Genomic DNA, 18442 nt, shown 5'->3' on the forward strand with positions numbered 1-18442 from the left:
CTAGGTCTGTCCTAATGTAACAAGAAATGACAATCTAGTTTGGGAGTTCTGTCCTATTGAGTGGCTTAAGCAATATGTTCCTTTTGGTAGAGTATCTGAATTAAAATACTCTGAATGTACTTGGTCTATGGTTCTTAGATATTTGTACTTGTGCAGATAATTTTATTTTCTTGCTGAACACAGGATGTGAGGGATACTTCATACTATCACAGAGTATTGACATAATTATCTGTGACATTTTTTCATTTATTTCAATAAATGTATTATGTTAGCAGATATGAGCATCTTTTTCTTTTTTTGTTGTTGTTATTGGAATTGTATTGGTACATGTGGTTCAGAGTGTCCTTCTGGAAATCCTGGTAAAAATGTAAGATCTCATTCTTCATCTTGCTTTGAAGTTTTGGTTTTTAATAAGGACTCAAAATGTCAAGAAAAAAAGTTTATGCCTTAATCCGCACTTCATTTTGTCCACCCTTATAACCTCAGGGTTACTGAGATTGTGGAAATGACAGGGAGAGGGAAGGAAATAGGGAGGGAGGGAGGGAGGGAGAAAGTGAGAGAGTGAGAGGGAAAGGGAGAGAGAGAGAAGGAAAGAAAGAGAAAGAGAGAGAAAGAGAGAGAGAAAGAGAGAGAGAGGGAGAAAGAGAAAGACAGAGAGAGAGGGAGGGAGGGAGGGAGGAAGGAAGGAAGGAAGGAAGGAAGGAAGGAAGGAAGGAAGGAAGGAAGGAAGGAAGAGAAAGAATCTTCCATCTACTGGTTTGCTTCCCATATGGCTGTAATGTCTTGGGTTGGTTCAAGGACTAGCCAGCCCTCAGTATCCATCTAGGTCTCCTATTTGTATGTCTAAGGCCCAAATACTGGCCAGTCTTCTTCTGCTTTCTTCAACACATTCACAGGGAGCTGCATCCAAAATAGACCAACTAGAAGTCAAACTGGCACTCATTATGATGTTTGCATCATGGGTGGTGGCTTAACCTGCTACACCATGATGTTGGCCCTTTATCCTGCCCTCTTACTAGGTGACAGACATTGTGGTTCTGCCAGGCACACTTACAAAAGTGGGAACTCAGTTCTCTTTACTTACACTGTCAACATCTATTTCCCAAAGTATCCTTAACAGGGATTAACCTGAAGCATCACAAAGCCTAATGGCAAAAGATATTTTTTTCATTTAAAAGTGTTATTTTGATAATATATTAATAAGTAATGACTCCCATATGCAATTCCACTTAGATTTCTTCTCATATTCTAGAATTTTTGGAGTAGATATTAGTTTTGCTGATAGAATTGCTGAAATGATCTGAAAAAAAAAAAAAAAACAATACATTGTGCCCAGCGCCGCAGCTCACTAGGCTAATCCTCCACCTAGCAGCGCCGGCACACCAGGTTCTAGTCCCAGTTGGGGCACCGGATTCTGTCTCAGTTGCCCCTCTTCCAGGCCAGCTCTCTGCTGTGGCCAGGGAGTGCAATGGAGGATGGCCCAGGTGCTTGGGCCCTGCACCCCATGGGAGACCAGGAAAAAGCACCTGGCTCCTGGCTCCTGCCATCGGATCAGCGCGGTGTGCCGGCCGCAGCGCGCTGGCCACGGCGGCCATTGGAGGGTGAACCAACGGCAAAGGAAGACCTTTCTCTCTCTCTCACTGTCCACTCTGCCTGTCAAATAAAAAAAAGAAAGAAAGAAAAACAATACATTGTTCTATTGGATCTACATCATTGTGACATATTTTTTAAAAGATTTATTTATTTATTCAAAAATCAGAGTTACACAGAGAGAGTGGAGGCAGAAAGAGAGAGTAAGAGAGAGAAAGGTCTTCCATCCACTGATTCATTCCACAATTGGCCACAACAGATTGGCTCTGATCCAAAGCCAGGAGCTTCCTCCAGGTCTCTCATGTGGGTGCAGGGGCCCAAGGACTTGGGCCATCCTCTATTGCTTTCCCAGGCCATAGTAGAGAGCTGGATCAGAAATAGAGCAGCTGGGACTTGAACAGGCACCCATATGGGATGCCAGCACTCCAGGAGGTGGCTTTACTTGCTATGCCACAGGGCTGGCCCCTCTGACAACTTAATTAAATGTAATATTGAAAGAAAAAAACTGGTAGTATGATGCCAATATAGCTGATATTGTTTAACATCACAGAAAATGTAATTTTAATGATATTTCTAATCAAAAGCTCAACTGTAGATTTTAATGTTAAGTATATGAATCAGAATAAGGTTAACAATATATTTGCCTTCCTTCTGTCTTTGTGTAGTTGTACCAAAGTTTATGATAAAATTATAGATAGACCATGAATGTGTATGTTACACTAAGCCATGTAAATACACTATTGTTCCTTTGTGAGTCATGTTTCATTTTTTCAATCACAATGAAACAATGGTACATAGCATTTTAAGCAGCAGTTACTTAATTCAGTGTCATGTAATCATACAAGATTTCATAGTATTTCTCTATATACATGGGTGGGTTTCTGTGTGTAAATTTTAATATTCATAATATGGTACCCTAGATAATACTAAGATGATTAATATGCATTTTTCTCTTCTGGATAAATTATCAAAAGCTCTACATGTAAAAGGAATTGCATTTACAGAGACTATTTATTAAAGGTTTATTTACTGATTTTAGAGACAAAATCACAGAGAAAGTCAAAGGCAGAAGGAGGGGAGAGAGAGAGAGAGAGAGCAAGCTTCCAACTGCTGGGACACCCCCAGACAGCTGCAACATTCAGGGCTGGGCTAGGTCAAAGCCAGGAGCCTCATGCAAGTCTCCCTCATGGTGTAGGGTCCCATGGACTTAGGACATCTGCTGCTTTCCCAGGCACATTATCAAGTCCCTGCTCAGAATTTGATCAGCCAGGACTTGATGTCAGCACTATGGATAGTGCCTTTACCCACTATAACACAGCACCAGACACAGAATCTAGTTTTAAAAATGTTTGTGATTTTACATATGAACAGTTGAGAGAAGTCATTCATCTGTATCTTATTTTCATCAAGTCTCATTCATTAAAGTTTTCATCTCTTTTCATTTCTCTACATATTTTTCTCCCCTTTGAGGATGAACCTGGAGAAACAGAGATATTGGTGAAGTGGGATTTTGAGGATCTCATGTATATGGGTATTATACACATAGGCATACAGAAAATTTTCCAAAAATAAAGAACATGCATTTCATTGTATGCATGTGTATTAGGTTCTCAATATAGGCAATCAACTCATGTTCCTTTCTATGAAAATCTTAAATGTCAGAGGACATTTTCCAGGTGAAAGCTAGTTGCTATCACCTTCTTTCTAGTGGCAACACATGGGTAACCCTCATAGCACCAGAGAATTCTATTATAGCCTAACAGAGATTTCCTCCCAACTGAGAATCAAACTTTCAAACTGAGAAGAAAAATCAGAAATAATAAGTAACCACATCCATTGCTTATAATTAACATTGCCATCTTGATTTTAAACCTTTTAATTTTTTCTTCATTTTCTTGCATGTTTGAACAGTAGTTGAAATAGAGGTAATTGTCTTATTTTAATGACCTGTGACAATGACTTACAGATAGTGTCCTTTTTGGCTGCACCCCAAATTCTACCATTTGCTGAACTTCCTGATTAATAGTCCAGGCCCTAAAATCTAATAACATGATACACTAAGGCCAATTATACTAAAACTGCTTTCCTCACTCCTTGGTTCAAAAATGAACAAGTTCCTAGTAACAGATTCCATAAGAATTTAGGATTTGTGTCACTTGAACACTCGCTACATCCACTGCTTTGTTATCACATATATGGCTTTGCTAGAACTTTCTCTACTGGATGATACTGAGGCAGGGGAGAAAATGAGAATATGAGTGATAAGCAAAAATTTTCCTTTACCATTACAACTCTGATAGGCACTGCTGCCCTGCAGTATCCAAACCAACCTAGTGTTCCACTTCCTGTATTTCCTAATGTTCCTAGCATTAAATAAAACCAACCACACTGTTTTACTGTTTAGATTCTGAAAATTGATGATAGTAACTGCCAGGATTTTTTTAATCAATTATTTGTTTATACTATAAGATGATTTATTGGGTCCAACAATTAGTTGTTCTCTTTTCTTTGCTCCTCCATCATCCTAGGAAGTAAATACAAAAGTGTCTTTAAGTCATTTGCAAAGATGCCTTTTCATTCAATCCAAACTTGAACCTCCAGTGTACAACTGGACTCTGACATACTCATAGTATATGTCCACAATGGGGAAGGAAGAAAGTCATCCTACCAGCACCTCACAGGTGCACTCTGCAAGCTCAAGGTGACAGCACATAGTTGCTCTGTGGTGATGTGATGCTATTCAGCACTATCAAAATTTCTTGAAGAGGCTGGCACCGCAGCTCAGTAAGCTAATCCTCCACCTGCGGTGCCGGCACACTGGGTTCTAGTCCCGGTTGGGGTGCCAGATTCTGTCCTGGTTGCCCCTCTTCCTGGCCAGCTTTCTGCTATGGCCCGGGAGTGCAGTGGAGGATGGCCAAAGTCCTTGGGTCCTGCACCCCATGGGAGACCAGGAGAGGCACCTGGCTCCTGGCTTCAGATCAGTGCGATGCACCAGCCACAGAACACTGGCCATGGTGGCCATTGAAGGGTGAACCAATGGCAAAGGAAGACCTTTCTCTCTGTCTCTCTCTCTCACTGTACACTCTGCCTGTCAAAAAAAATTATTGAAGAGCATACATGGCTAATTTTCTCATTGTGTTGGAGACACACAATGACATAGGGATTTACCTCACATGTGATAAAATTGATGTTAACTAATTATTTCAAATGACATACTCAGTGTTCAGTCTATAATTTCATTCCCAATACACTGGAGAAGTGATTCCGCTGTGAATATTTGCAAGGAAACTATGTATTTGTATTAATTTTATGTTTCATTTATGAAATTTTCTGCTCAATCATTTACCAAATAGAGAATAAAGTCTGAGATGTGTATAGCAGGATTTTGACATACTTGATATGATTGTACTCAGACTATAGAATTTATTAAGAAACATTTTAGAAAGGTTTTAATGGGATTTTGAGAGACTTGGAAATACTTAACTAGTCTTGCGGTCAATTGTTTTATCATCATTCATTGAATGCTCACTACCTAGACATAAGTGTAAGTGCCAAATCATACCATTGAATAAAATTTTGCTGTATTTATTTTGTACTTTTTTATTGTGGTTAGCTGAAAGTTGCATAGAATTAGCTGATTTGTTGGTCAAGAAACCAAGCCATTCTTACATTTCTTGAACTTTTTATTTGGGTGCATATTTAATTTCACCATTTAGTATTTTAAACTATTATAAATTTACAATATTTCTCCTGGACATTTCTTTTTTAAAATACCATGGTAAAATCATGCTTCCCACTTACATTCTGATACCAGTATTTAGAAATGAATAAATATAATTACTCTTCTATTACAATTGAAGCACAAGATAAAGGGTGGACAGCATGCTTTCCCATAAAACCCTCTCTTGGATTTTCTTCTTATACCTTGACCTCATTGAATTGACTACTGAAGAACTTGACTTTTGCTTATGTTCTTGCTTTGTTCCCCTGGCTACAAACTGTAACATAGGGGTATCAGCTAAGCTTTTGATAATGTCATCAAATCAAAAGCTGTCATTAATGTGTGACTTAGTTAAGTCATATTTCCATCTCTAATTTCCATCTCTGCTGATGTTGGTCACTCAGATGCCTTATCTATTTGACCCTAGGGGCTCCAGGCTTTCATAGGGCTCCTGTTCTTCCAGGCATAAAGAGTCAGTAAGTTCCATCTTTCATAACCCTTTGAGATACTACGGTTTACTTAATAAGGTCTGGAGGGCAATACCTTCAAAATCTATACAATTCACTTGGGAGATGCCTTTAACTTACTGTGGTTTCAGTAGTCATCTGTGGCTCTTGAAGTCAGATGCTATTTTATACTTCCTTTGAATTATGTTTGATTTTATAAAGCAATATGTAAAGGATAGTGTGCTATCAAAGAAAATCCATTGCTGAGTGAGGAGAATCTCTGACCCAAAGCTTCAGTTTAGTAAGCTACACAGTTAAGAAAATAGGCAAGCACGGCATAGTAGACTCCCTGACAGGATACAATAGGTTACAGGAAGGCCCCAGTTAAACCAAGCTTAGGAGACAATAAATTGCCTTCTGTATGATTCAAGATGATTAATATGGAATTATTTTACAATGTGTACACATATATATTTGTTGGTATCTTCTGTCTATCTTAGAGAAAAACTGATATTCAGTCAGTACCCATTGACTAGCCTCTCTTTTGAGTAGCTGAGTTTCTGGTTAGAATGATTGTTACCATACTAGTTATGAAATACATTTCCATTTGGTATACATGCCAAATTACATGCATGCTCAAGTACCCAACATAAAATATCAGAGTTTTTGCAAATAATCTATGCACATTCTTTTACATACTTTAATCTCTAAATATATTATGGTATGGGATACCAAGTACATTCTTTGTAAGTACTTTTTAAACTGTATTGTTCATGGCATACTGACAAGACGAAAAACTTCTGTACCTATTCAAAACAGATGTAACCATTGTAAGCCTAACTAAATATTACATGTTATTAACAGTGCGATTTAATTTATTTGAATATCTGTTCTTTGTGGATGATTGAATTAAATGATGGCCTTCATAAATATGTATGTATATATGAACTCTGGGATAATTTATATTTTACACCTAAATAAACTTTATAGATCTCTGTTTCATTTGTATGTTTTTAAATTCAGCTACAGATCAAAGTTCTATGAAGTCACATATGATTGGAAATGGAAAATACTATTTAAAGTTGAAAATGCTACTATAGTGTCATTTTCATGAACTGTTGAAAAAGTTTCAAGATTTGTAAATATTTTGAGCACCAACTTTAAATTTGAGAGTAGTTTACATAAGCACTTTCTGTGAGGTTAGTTTTGAAATTTCTTTCACATTTTGATGATTTTTTTTCTTTTTTTTAATTTTTTTTATTTTTTTTGACAGGCAGAGTGGACAGTGAGAGAGAGAGACAGAGAGAAAGGTCTTTCTTTGCCGTTGGTTCACCCTCCAATGGCAGCCATGGCCGGCGCACTGTGGCCAGCACACTGCACTGATCCGATGGCAGGAGCCAGGAGCCAGGTGCTTTTCCTGGTCTCCCATGGGGTGCAGGGCCCAAGCACCTGGGCCATCCTCCACTGCACTCCCTGGCCACAGCAGAGAGCTGGCCTGGAAGAGGAGCAACCGGGACAGAATCCGGCGCCCCGACTGGGACTAGAACCCGGTGTGCCAGCGCTGCTAGGCGGAGGATTAGCCTAGTGAGCCACGGCGCCGGCCACGTTTTGATGAATTTTAAAAACAGGATACAAATGTCTCAGAGTTTTCTTCCAAGGACACAAAGGTATTTAATGCTCAAAATGTGAAATCCATTGGATCCAAGTTCTAACCTCAAAATATCATTTCAGTTCTAAGTGCTGCCAAATTTTTCAGTTCCATCATAAATCAAGACACTGTGAATCACTAATAAGAATAGAAATTGCTTTATACACATTTTTCCAACAAAATTTCAGGTACATATATTTTAGCAAAAAATTGAAGAAAAATCTGTTAAATTATATCTGAGCGGTCAAAATTAGCAGAGATAAAAATTAGATATGGAAGTATGCCTTAACTAAGACACAGATCAATTCCAGTTATTGAGTTGGTGACATTTTACAAATTTAAGTACCAGTTGTGTTCCAGTCAATAGCTTGGGAATAAAACAAGGATATAAGCATAAGTCAGCTTGCTCAAATCCAAATCAATTAGGTCAAGGCATAAGAAGAAAATTCAGAAGAAAAATTTAAGGAAACAATCTTTCTTTTATTGTGTGCTCCAATGTGGTAGAAGAGTAATGAATTTGTAACAAACCATTTTTATGTAATTGAAATTTCTAAATGTTGGTGTCACAATTAAATTAAAAAATATAGTATTAACATAAACATCCTTTTTTTTGCATTCTAACCCTAGGTTTATTCAACACAATTATTTCGCTATACACAACAAACAGAACAAATACAGAACAAACACAACAGTTATCTAAAATGTTGTAAAGTTACAAAACTCAAAACAAGAATTTGATAGTACTGACTGTACAATAAAAGCCAACAAGAGCAATACCAAGGTAACCAGCAAGCCCACCGTGAGTGGCAGGTGCCAATGGGGGGTTTCCATGATGACCCTGCAGAGCGGGCTCTCAGCTCACTCAACATCAATGAGTGATGGGAACTGGAGAGGGGTGTGAGGAGTATGTGGAGAGACAGAGCCATTCATGGCCACCCCTCTGGGCCAACAGCAGCTGGTTGTAGGACAGCAGTGCCCAGCAAGGGTGTGAGAAGGCTACAGCCTGGCCCAGGCCACCTGTGGAAGGGTCACTGCACTGCCAGACAGAGCTTCGTTGTACCAGAAGCCTCACTTGTCCCTGCTGAAGGGACTCTTGGGAACCAGGAATGGGTGAGCTTTATGGCTCTGAAACTGGAGGGCATCTTCCCAGGCACAACCCCACACCCTCAAGTCTCTGCAGCCAGAACTCGACCTGCAGAGAAAATGACTCCACTGTGGACACTGAAGCCTGCCTGCATGAGGAATTCCCTTTCCTACTGATTCTTTTCCAGCCAGAAAAGCAACAGAACTGAGGTGGCTGGGATATAAGTTACAGGGGAACAAGTTTCGGTGGGAAGAGTTGGAGCTGGAGGGGCTCCTGTGGTGGCGGCAGCCAGGAGAGTGAGATTACCAGTGCACGGAGACCTGACCTCAGGGAGGAGATCTTCTCATCCATGGGGGGTGACCTGCGCCACATAGGAGGTGGCAGAAGCATTCTCCTGGGAGGACTGAATCCCCAAGGGGGTGGCCTGGGCCAGAAGGCCAGCACAGCAGTAGCAGTGATTTCCTGGCCATCAATTTGTGCTTCATCCATGTGCTTCAGTGCCTTCTTGGCCTCCTCAAACCCCACACAGGCATAGCCTTTAGACAGATGGGTGCATCCTGTCGATAGGCATGTCAATCATTTTACTCTTCCCATAGTGGAAAATATCTCCATGATGTGGTCCTTGGTCACGTTCCTGGTGAGCCTCCAAATGTGCACTTTGGTGGGTTTAGGAGATGTGCTCCATCTTTTCCTCTCCATTTTAGGTGGTTTGGATTTGGAGCACAGGCACCGTTTGTTGTCCTGCCTGTGACAGGAGGCATTCGGGGAGCCAGAGGAGCTACTGGAGCTGGAGCTGTGGAGCAACTGGACACCAAAGAGGAGCTGAGCAGCTGGACACTGAGGAGGAGCTGGAGCTGGAGCAGCTGGAGACCGAGGAGAAGCTGAAGCTGTGGAGCAGCTGGGGGCTGAGGAAGAGCTGGAGCTGAAGTGGCTGGATGCTTAGGAGGAGCTGCAGCTTGAGTGGCTGGATGCTGAGGAGCTAGAACTGGAACAGCTGGACACTGAGGAGGAGCTGGAGCTGCTGAGTGGCTGGGGGCCAAGGAGCTGGAGCTGGAGCGGCTGGATGCTGAGGAGAAGATGGAGATGCTATGTGCCTGGACACTGAGGAGGAGTTGGAGCTGGGGAGCAGCTGGGGGCTGAGGAGGAGCTAGAGCTGGAGTGGCTGGACTCCAAGGAGTTGGAGCTGTGGAGCAGCTTGGGGCCGAGGAGGAGCTGCAGCTGGAGTGGCTGGACACCAAAGAAGAGGTGGAGCTGCTGAGCGGATGGGAGCCGAGGAGGAGCTGGAGCTTCAGAGCGGCTGGATACTGAGGAGGAAATGGAGATGGAGCGGCTGGGGGCCGAGGAGGAGCTGGAGCTGTGGAGCAGCTGGGGGCTGAGGAGCCTGACCTGTGGAGTGGCAGAATGCCAAGAAAGAGATGGAGCTTGAGCAGCTGGATGCCGAGGAGGAGCTGGATTTGCAATGGCTGGATGCTGAGGAGGAGCTGGAGCTGGAGCAGCTGAGGGCCAAGGAGGAACTGGAGCTGGAGTGGCTGGGGGCCAATGAGGAGCTGGAGATGAGCGGCTGGACTCTGAGGAGGAGCTGGAGCTGCTGAGCAGCCAAGAGCCAAGGAGGAGCTGGAGCTGGAGCAGCTAGTTGCTGAAGAGGAGCTGGAGCTGGAATAGCTGGACACTGAGGAGGAGCTGGATCTGCGGAACGGCTGGACGCTGAGGAGGTGCTAGAAGTGGAGTGGCTAGGGCCAAATGGGAGCTAGAGCTGCAGAGCAACTGGTTCCAAAGAGGAGATAGAGCTGGAACAGCTGGACACCGAGGAGGTGCTGAAGCTGGAGAGGCTGGGGGCCGAGGATGAGCTGCAGCTGCCGAGCGACTGGTGCCAAGGAGGTGCTAGAGCTGGACCAGCTGGACTATGAGGAGGAGCTAGAGCTGCTGAGCATCCAGGATCTGAGGAGGAGCTGGAGCTGCAGATTGGCTGGATGCCGAGGAGGAGCTGGAGCTGTGGAGTTGTCAGGGGCTGAGGAAGAGATGGAGATGCAGAGCAGCTGGACACTGAGGAGGAGCTGGGGCTGGAGCAGCTGAATGTGGAGGTGGAGCTGGACCTGGAGTGGCTAGAGGTCATGGAGGAGCTAGAGCTGAAGCAGCTGGATGCCGAAGAGGAGCTGGAGCTGCCGAGTGGCCAGGAGATGAGGGAGAGCTGGAGATGCAGAGCAGCAGCATGCTGAGGAGCAGCTGGAACTGGAATGGCTGGATAATGAGGGGCTGGAGCTGGAGGGGCTGAGGGCTGAGAAGGAGCTAGAGCTGGAGCAGCTGGATGCCAAGGAGGAGCTGTGGCTGCCGAGTGACTGGTGGCCAAGGAGGAGCTAGAGCTGGAGTGGCTGGACACTGAAGAGCTGGAGCTGCTGAGTGGCTGGGAGCCAAGGAGGAGCTGGAGCTGGAGCAGCTGGACGCCGAGTAGGAGCTGGAGCTGGAGCACCTGGATGCCAAGGAAGAGATGGAGCTGCTGAGCAGCTGGAGGCCAAGGAGGAGCCAGAGCCAGAGCAGCTGGGAGCCGAGGAGGAGCTGGAGCTGTGAGTATCTGGATGCCAAGGAGCAGGTGGAACTGAGGATCAACTGGTGGCCAAGGAGGAGCTAGAGTTGGAGTGACTGGACACTGAGGAGGAGCTGGAGCTGCCGAGCAGCTGGGAGCCAAGGAGGAGCTGGAGTTAGAGTGGCTGGATGCCAAGGAGGAGCTGCAGCTGTAGCAGCTGGATGCCAAGGAGAAGCTGGAGCTGCAGAGCAGCCGGGAGCCGAGGAAGAGATGGAGCAGCAGAGCAGTGGGTGCTGAGGATTAGCTGGAGCTGCAGAGCACCAGGGGCTGAGGAGGAGCTACAGCCACAGAGCAGCTGGACACTGAGGAGGAGCTGGAGCTGCAGCAGCTGGATGCTGAGGTGGAACTGGAGCTGGAGCAACTGGAGGTCATGGAGGAGCTAGAGCTGAAGCGGCTGGACGCCAAGGAGGAGCTGGAGCTGGAGTGGCCGGTAGCTAAGGAGGAGTGGAGGTGTGGAGCAGCTGGGTGCCAAGGTGGAGCTGGAATTGCCAAGCAGCTGGAGGCTGAGGAGGAGCTGGAGCTGGAGTGGCTGGGAGCTGAGGAGGAGCTGGAGCTGCAGAGTGGCTACGGGTTGAAGAGAGCAGGAGTTGTGGAGTGGATGGACGCCAAGGAGGAGCTGGAACTGGGGAGCAACTGGTGCCAAGGAGGAACTGGAGCTGGAGTGGCTGGACACTGAGGAGGAGCTGGACTTGCCAAGTGGCTGGGAGCCAAAAAGGAACTGGAGTTGGAATGGCTGGAAGCCAAGGAGGAGCTGGGGCTGGAGCAGCTGGGAGCCTAGGAGGAGCTGGAGCTGCCAAGCAGCCGGGAGCCAAGGAGGAGCTGGAGCTGGAGCGGCTGGACTTCAAGGAGGAGCTGGGGCTGCCAAGTGGCTGGATGCTGAGAAGGAGCTGAGCTGGAGTGGCTGGATGCTGAGGAAGAGCTGGATCTGCAGAGCAGCTGGACACCGAGGAGTAGTTGGAACTGGAGTGGCTGGACACTGAGGAGGAGCTGGGGCTGTAGCAGCTGGGGATTGAGGAGGAGCTAGAACTGGAGCAACTGGACGCCAAGGAGGAGCTGGGCCTGGAGCACCTGGGGGCCGAACAAGAGCTGGAGATGCCGAGCGACTGGAGGCCAAGGAGGAGCTGGAGCTGGAGCGGCTGGATGCTGAGGAGGAGCTGGAGCTGTGGAGCAACTGGAAGCCAAGCAGAGCTGAAACTGGAGCAGCTGGATGTTCAGGAGGAGTTGGAGCTGGAGTGGCTGAATGGCGAGGAGGAGCTGGAGTTGCCAAGCTGCCAGGAGCCAAGGAGGAACTGCAGCTGGAGTGGCTGGATGCCTAGGAGAAGCTGGAGATTCCAAGCGGCTGGACTTCAAGGAGGAGCTGGGGCTGCCAAGTGGCTGGATGCTGAGGATGAGCTGAGCTGCAGTGGCTGGATGCCGAGGAGGAGCTGGATCTGTGGAGCAGCTGACACTGAGGAGAAGCTGGAAGTGGAGTGGCTGGACACTAAGGAGGAGCTGGAGCTGTAGCAGCTGGGTGTTGAGGAGGAGCTAGAACTCAAGCAGCTGGGGGTTGAAGAGGAACTGGAGCTGCAGAGCAGCTGGACACTGAGGAGGAGCTGGAGCTGGAGTGCCTGGACACCGAGGTGGAGCTTCAGCTGAAGCAGCTGGACGTCGAGGAGGAGCTGGGGCTGCCAAGTGGCTGGACACTGAGGTGGAGCTGGAGCTGAGGAGTGGCCAGGGGCTGGGGAGGAGCTGGAGTTGCAGAGCAGCTGGACACCAAGGAGGAGCTGGAGCTGGAGTGGCTGGACACCGACGATGAGCTAGAGCTAGAGCGGCTGGACGCTTAGGAGGTGCTGGAGATGCCAAGCTGCCGGGAGCCAAGAAGATGCTGGAGCTGCAGAAGGGGTGGATGTCGAGGAGGACCTGGAGCTGCCGAGTGGCTGGATGCTGAGGAGGAGCTGAAGCTGGAGGGGTTGGATGCCGAGAAGGAGCTGCAGATGCCGAGCAGCCAGGAGCTGAGGAGGAACTGGAGCTGCTGGGCGCCTGGATGCTGAAGAGGTGCTGTAGCTGCAGAGCAGCTTGGCACAAAGGATGAGCTGGAGCTGGAGCAGTTGGACGCCAAGGAGGAGCTGGAGCTGGAGCAGCTGGATGCCGAGTAGGTGCTGGAGATGCTGAGCGACTGGGAGCTGAGGAGGTGCTGGAACCATGGGGCAGATGGACGCCAAAGAGGAGCTGGGGCTGCTGAGCAGCTGGATGCCCAGGAGGAGCTGGAGGTGGAGCGGCTGGACGCCGAGTAGGTGCTGGAACTGTGGAGCAGTGGGGGCTGAAGTGCAGCTGGAGCTACAGAGTGGTCAGGGGCTGAGGAAGAGCTCGAGCAGCGGAACAGCAGGGCACTGAGGAGGAGCTGGAGCTGGGGCAGCTGGACTCTGATGAGGAGCTGGAGCTGCCGAGTGTCCAGGATGTGAGGAGGAGCTGGATCTGCGGAGCAGCTGGATGCCGAGGAGGAGCTGGAGCTGGAGTGGCTGGACACCAAGGAGGAGCTGGAGCTGCCGAGCTGTGGGGAGCCAAGGAGGAGCTGGAGTTGGAGCAGCTGGACACTAAGGAGGAGCTGGAGCTGCTGAGCTTCTGGGAGGCAAGGAGGAGCTGGAGCTTGAGAGGCTGGATGCTGAGGAGGAGCTGGAGCTGCAGAGCACCTGGACACCGAAAAGGAGCTGGAGCTAAGGAGTGGCCATGAACTGAGGAGGAGCTGCAGCTGCCAAGTGGATGGGAGCCAAGGAGGAGCTGGAGCTGCATAGTGGCTTGAAGCTGATTAGGAGCTGGAGATGGAGTGGATGGACGTCAAGGAGGAGCTGGAGCTGCCGGGCGCCTGGATGCCGAGGAGGTGCTGGAGCTGCAGAGCAGCTGGACACCAAAGATGAGCTGGAGCTGGAGTGGCTGGATGCCGAGTAGGTGCTGGAGATGCCGAGCAACTGGGAGCCAAGGAGGTGCTGGAGCCGCAGGGCAGCTGAAGTTGAAGACAAGCTGGAGCTGCTGAGTGGCTGGATGCTGAGGTGGAACTGGAGCTGGAGTGGCTGGAGGTCTAGGAGGAGGTAGAGCTGAAGGGGCTGGATGCCAAGGAGGAGCTGGATCTGCCAAGCATCCAGGATCTGAGGAGGAGCTAGAGCTGGAGAAGCTGGACACCTAGAGTAGCTGGAGCTGCTGAGCAGCCCTGGAACCAAGGAGGAGCTGGAGCTGCAGAGTGGACGGGAGCCGAGGAGGAGCTGGAGCTGCATAGTGGCTTTACGCCGATTAGAAGCTGGAGCTGGAGCAGCTGGATGCCAAGGTGGAGCGGGAGCTGAAGAGAGGCCAGGGGCTGAGGAAGAGCTGGAGCAGCAGAGCGGCTGGACCCTGAGGAAGAGCTGGAGCTGGAGTGTCTGAGGGCCGAGGAGGACCTGGAGCTGGAGCGGGTGGACACTGAGCAGGAGCTGGAGCTGGAGCGGCTGGACTCTGAGGAGGAACTGGAGCTTGAGTGGTTGGACACCGAGGAGGAGCTGGAGCTGCGGAGAAGCTGGGGGTTGAGGAAGAGCTGGAGAGGTGGAGCAGCTGGCACTGAGGAGGAGCTGGAGGTGGAGTGGCTGTATGCTGAGGTGCAGCTAGAGCTGGAGCAGGTGGAGGTTGAGGAGCTAGAGCTGAAGTGGCTGGATTCCAAGGAGGAGCTGCAGCTGTAGTGGCTGGACTCTGAGGAGGAGCTGGAGCTGCCGAGCATCCAGGATCTGAGGAGTAGCTGGAGCTTCAGAGTGGCTGGATGCCAAGGAGGAGCTGGAGGTGGAGTGGCTGGATGCCAAGGAGGAGCTGGAGCTGCATAGCAGCGGGGTCTGAGGAGGAGTTGGAGCCACAGAGAAGCTGGTCACCAAGGAGGAGCTGGAGCTGCCAAGTGCCTTGGAGCCAAGGAGGAGTTGGGGGTGTGAAGTAACTTGGGCCAAGGAGGAGCTAGAGCTGGAGCAGCTGGACACAGGAGGAGCTGCAGCTGGAGCAGCTGGATGCTGAGGAGCAGCTAGAGCTGGAGAATCTGGACATCAAGGAGGAGCTGGAGCTGCTGAGTGGCCAGGAGCCAAGGAGCTGGAGCTGCAGAGTGGCTGGACACCAAGGACGAGCTGGAGCTAGAGCTGCTGGACACGGAGGAGGAGCTAGAGCTGGAGCAGCTGGACACCGAGGAGGAGCTGGAGCTGCCGAGCAGCCCTGGAACCAAAGAGGAGCTGGAGCTGCCTAGTGGATGGGAGCTGAGGAGGAGCTGGAGCTGCATAGTGGCTTTACGCCGATTAGGAACTGGAGCTGAAGTGGCTGGACACCGAGGAGGACTTGGAGCTGGAGTGGCTGGACACCAAGGAGGAGCTGGAACTGGAGTGGCTGGATGCTGATAAAGAGCTTGAGCTGGAGCGGTTGGTCACTGAGGAGGAGCTGGAGCTGCCAAGCAGCAGGGATCTGAAGAGGAGTTGGAGCTTCATAGCAGCAGGGGCTGCGGAGGAGCTGGAGCTACAGAGCAGCTGGACACAGGAGGAGCTGGAGCTGGAGTGGCTGGATGCCTAGGAGAAGCTGGAAGTGCCAAGCAGATGGGGGCTGAGGAGGAGCTGGAGCTGTGGAGCACCTGGATGCCAAGCAGGAGCTGAAACTTGTGCGGCTGGACATTGAGGAGGAGCTGGAGCTGGAGCGGCTGGGGGCTGAGGAAGAGCTGGAGATACCGAGTGACTGGGGCCAAGGAGGAGCTAGACTAAAGCAGCAGGGGGCCTAGGAGGAGATAGAGCTGGAGAGGCTGAACATCAAGGAGGAGCTGGAACTGAGTAGCAACCAGGGGCTTAGGAGGAACTGGAGCTGTGGAGCAGCTGGATGCTGAGGAGGAGCTGGAGCTGGAGTGCCTAGACACTGAGGTGGAGCTACAGCAGGAGCAGTTGGACACCGAGGAGGACCTGGGGCTGCTGAGTGACTGAACACTGAGGAGGACCTGGAGCTGGAGTGCCTGGAAACCAAGGACGAGCTGGAGATGCTGAATGCTGGGGAGGAGCTGGAGCTGTGGAGCGGTGGGGACTGAGGTAGAGCTGGAGCTGCAGAGTGACCGGGGGCTGAGGAAGAGCTGGAGCTGTGGAACATCAGGACACCAAGGAGGAGCTGGAGCGGGAGTGGGTGGGGGCCGAGGAGGAGCTAGAGCTGGAGCAGCTGGACAATGAGGAGCTAGAGCTGGAGCCGCTGGACTCCGAGAAGGAGCTGGAGCTGGAGCGGCTGGATGCCGAGGATGAGCTGGAGCTGCAGAGTGGCTGGATGCTGAGGAGGAGCTGGAGTGGCTGGACGCTGAGCAGGAACTGAAGCTGGAGCAGCTGGACTCTGAGGAGGAGCTGGAGCTGGACGGGCTGGACGATGAGGAGGACCTGGAGCTGGAGTGACTGGACACCAAGGAGGAGCTGGAGCTGGAGTGGCTGGATGCTGATGAAGAGCTTCAGCTGGAGCAGCTGCTCACTGAGGAGGAGCTGGAGCTGCTGAGCGGCAGGGTTCTGAGGAGGAGCTGGAGCTGTGGAGTGTCTGGATGCCAAGGAAGAGCTGGAGCTGGAGTGGCTGGATGCTGACGATGAGCTGGAGCTGGAGAAGCTGGTCACTGAGGAGGAGCTGGAGCTGCCAAGTGGCCAGGATCTGAGGAGTAGCTGGAGCTGCAGAGTGGCTGGATGCCAAAGGGTAGCTGGAGCTGGGGCTGATGGATGCCAGAGAGGAACTGGAACTGCGTAGTGCCCAGGGGCTGAGGCAGAGCTGGAACTGTGGAATGGCTGGATGCTGAGGAAGAGCTGGAGCTGCAGAGTGGTGGGGGCTGAGGAGGAGCTGGAGCTGTGTAGCGGTGGGGGCTGAGGAGGAGCTGGAGCTGGAGAAACTGGACACTAGGAGGAGCTGGAGCTGGAGCAGTTGGATGCCAAGGAGGAGCTGGAGATGTCGAGTGGCCGGGAGCTGAGGAGGAACTGGAGCTGTGGAGCAGCTGGACATCGAGGAGGTGCTGGGGCTGCTGAGTGGCTGGATGTTGAGGAGGAGCTGGAGCTGTGGAGTGGCAGGGGCTGAGGTGGAGCTGTGGAGCAGCCAGCAACTGAGGGCCTAGAGGGGCTGGAGCTGCCGAGAGACTGGGGGCAAAGAAGAAGCTAGAGCTGGAATAGCTGGACACCAGGGAGGAGCTGGAGCTTCCAAGAAGCTGGACACCAAGGAGGAGCTGGAGCTGCTGCACTGCCCAGAGCTGAGGAGGAGCTGGAGTTTCCAAGCAACTGGACAACGAGGAAGAGCTGGAGCTGGAGTGGCTGGATGTTGAAGAGGAGCTGGAGCTGTGGAGCAGCTGAACACCAAACAGGAGCTGGAACTGGAGTAGCTGGACGCTGAGGAGAAGCTGGAGCTGTAGTGCCTAGATACCAAGGAGGAGCTGGAGCTGGAGAGAGAGGCTGGGGCCTAGGAGGAGCTGGAGCTGCCAAGCAACTGGATGCTGAAGAGGAGCTGGAACAGGGAAGGAGTGGCTGGATGCTGTGGAGGAGCTACAGCTTTGGAGCGGCTGAGGGCTGAAGTGGAGCTGGAGCTGCAGAGCAGCCAGAGGCTGAGGAAGAGCTGAAGCAGCTGAGCGGCTAGATGCTGAGGAGGAGCTGGAGCTGGAGCATCTGAGGGCTGAGGAGGAGCTGGAGCTGCAGAGCAGCCAGGGGCTGAGGAGCTGGAACTTCTGAGCAGCTGGATGCCAAGAATCTGGAGCCATGGAGTGCCTGGACACTAAGGAGGAACTGGAGCTGCCGAGTGGCTGGATGCCAAGGAGGAGCTGGAGCTGGAGCGGGCTGGATGCTGAGGAGGAGCTGGAGCTGCTGCAGCTGGATGCTGAGGAGGAGCTGGAGCTGGAGCTCCTTGGGGTTGAGGAGGAGCTGGAGCTGGTGCAGCTGGGAGCCGAGGAGGAGCTGGAGCTCCTGAGCGGCCGGGAACTGAGGAGGAGCTGGAGCTGCTGAGCAGCCGGGAGCCGAGGAGAAGCTGGAGCTGCAGCGTGGGTGGATGCTGGTTAACAGCTTGAGCTGGAAGGGCTGGACGAGGAGATGCTGGAGCTGCAGAGCAGCTGGACACCAAGGATGAACTGGTGCTGGAGCAGCTGGATGCCTAGGATGTGCCCGAGATGCCTTGTGGCCAGGAGCCTGGGAGGTGCTGGAGCTGCAGAGTGGCTGGACGTCAAGGAGGAGCTGGGGCTGCCGAGTGGCTGGACACCGAGGAGGGGCTGGAGCTGGAGCAGCTGGATGCCAAGGAGGAGCGGCTGGGAGCTGAGGAGTAGCTGAATCTGGAACAGCTTGATGCTGAGAAGAAGCTGGATCTGGAGCTCCTGGGGGCTGAGGAGGAGCTGGAGCTGGTGTGACTGGGAGCCAAGGTGGAG

At 50.7% G+C, this 18442-nt stretch overlaps 1 pseudogene; it reads right to left on the reverse strand.

Moving 5' to 3' along the window:
- Positions 1 to 8815: 8815 nt before the first annotated feature.
- Positions 8816 to 18061, reverse strand: LOC149119281 (uncharacterized; annotated as a pseudogene).
- Between the last annotated feature and the right edge of the window lie 381 nt (positions 18062 to 18442).

Source organism: Oryctolagus cuniculus, chromosome Y (genome assembly GCF_051225735.1).
Source record: "Oryctolagus cuniculus isolate XC-2025 breed Fujian yellow rabbit chromosome Y, ASM5122573v1, whole genome shotgun sequence".
Taxonomy (NCBI): domain Eukaryota; kingdom Metazoa; phylum Chordata; class Mammalia; order Lagomorpha; family Leporidae; genus Oryctolagus; species Oryctolagus cuniculus.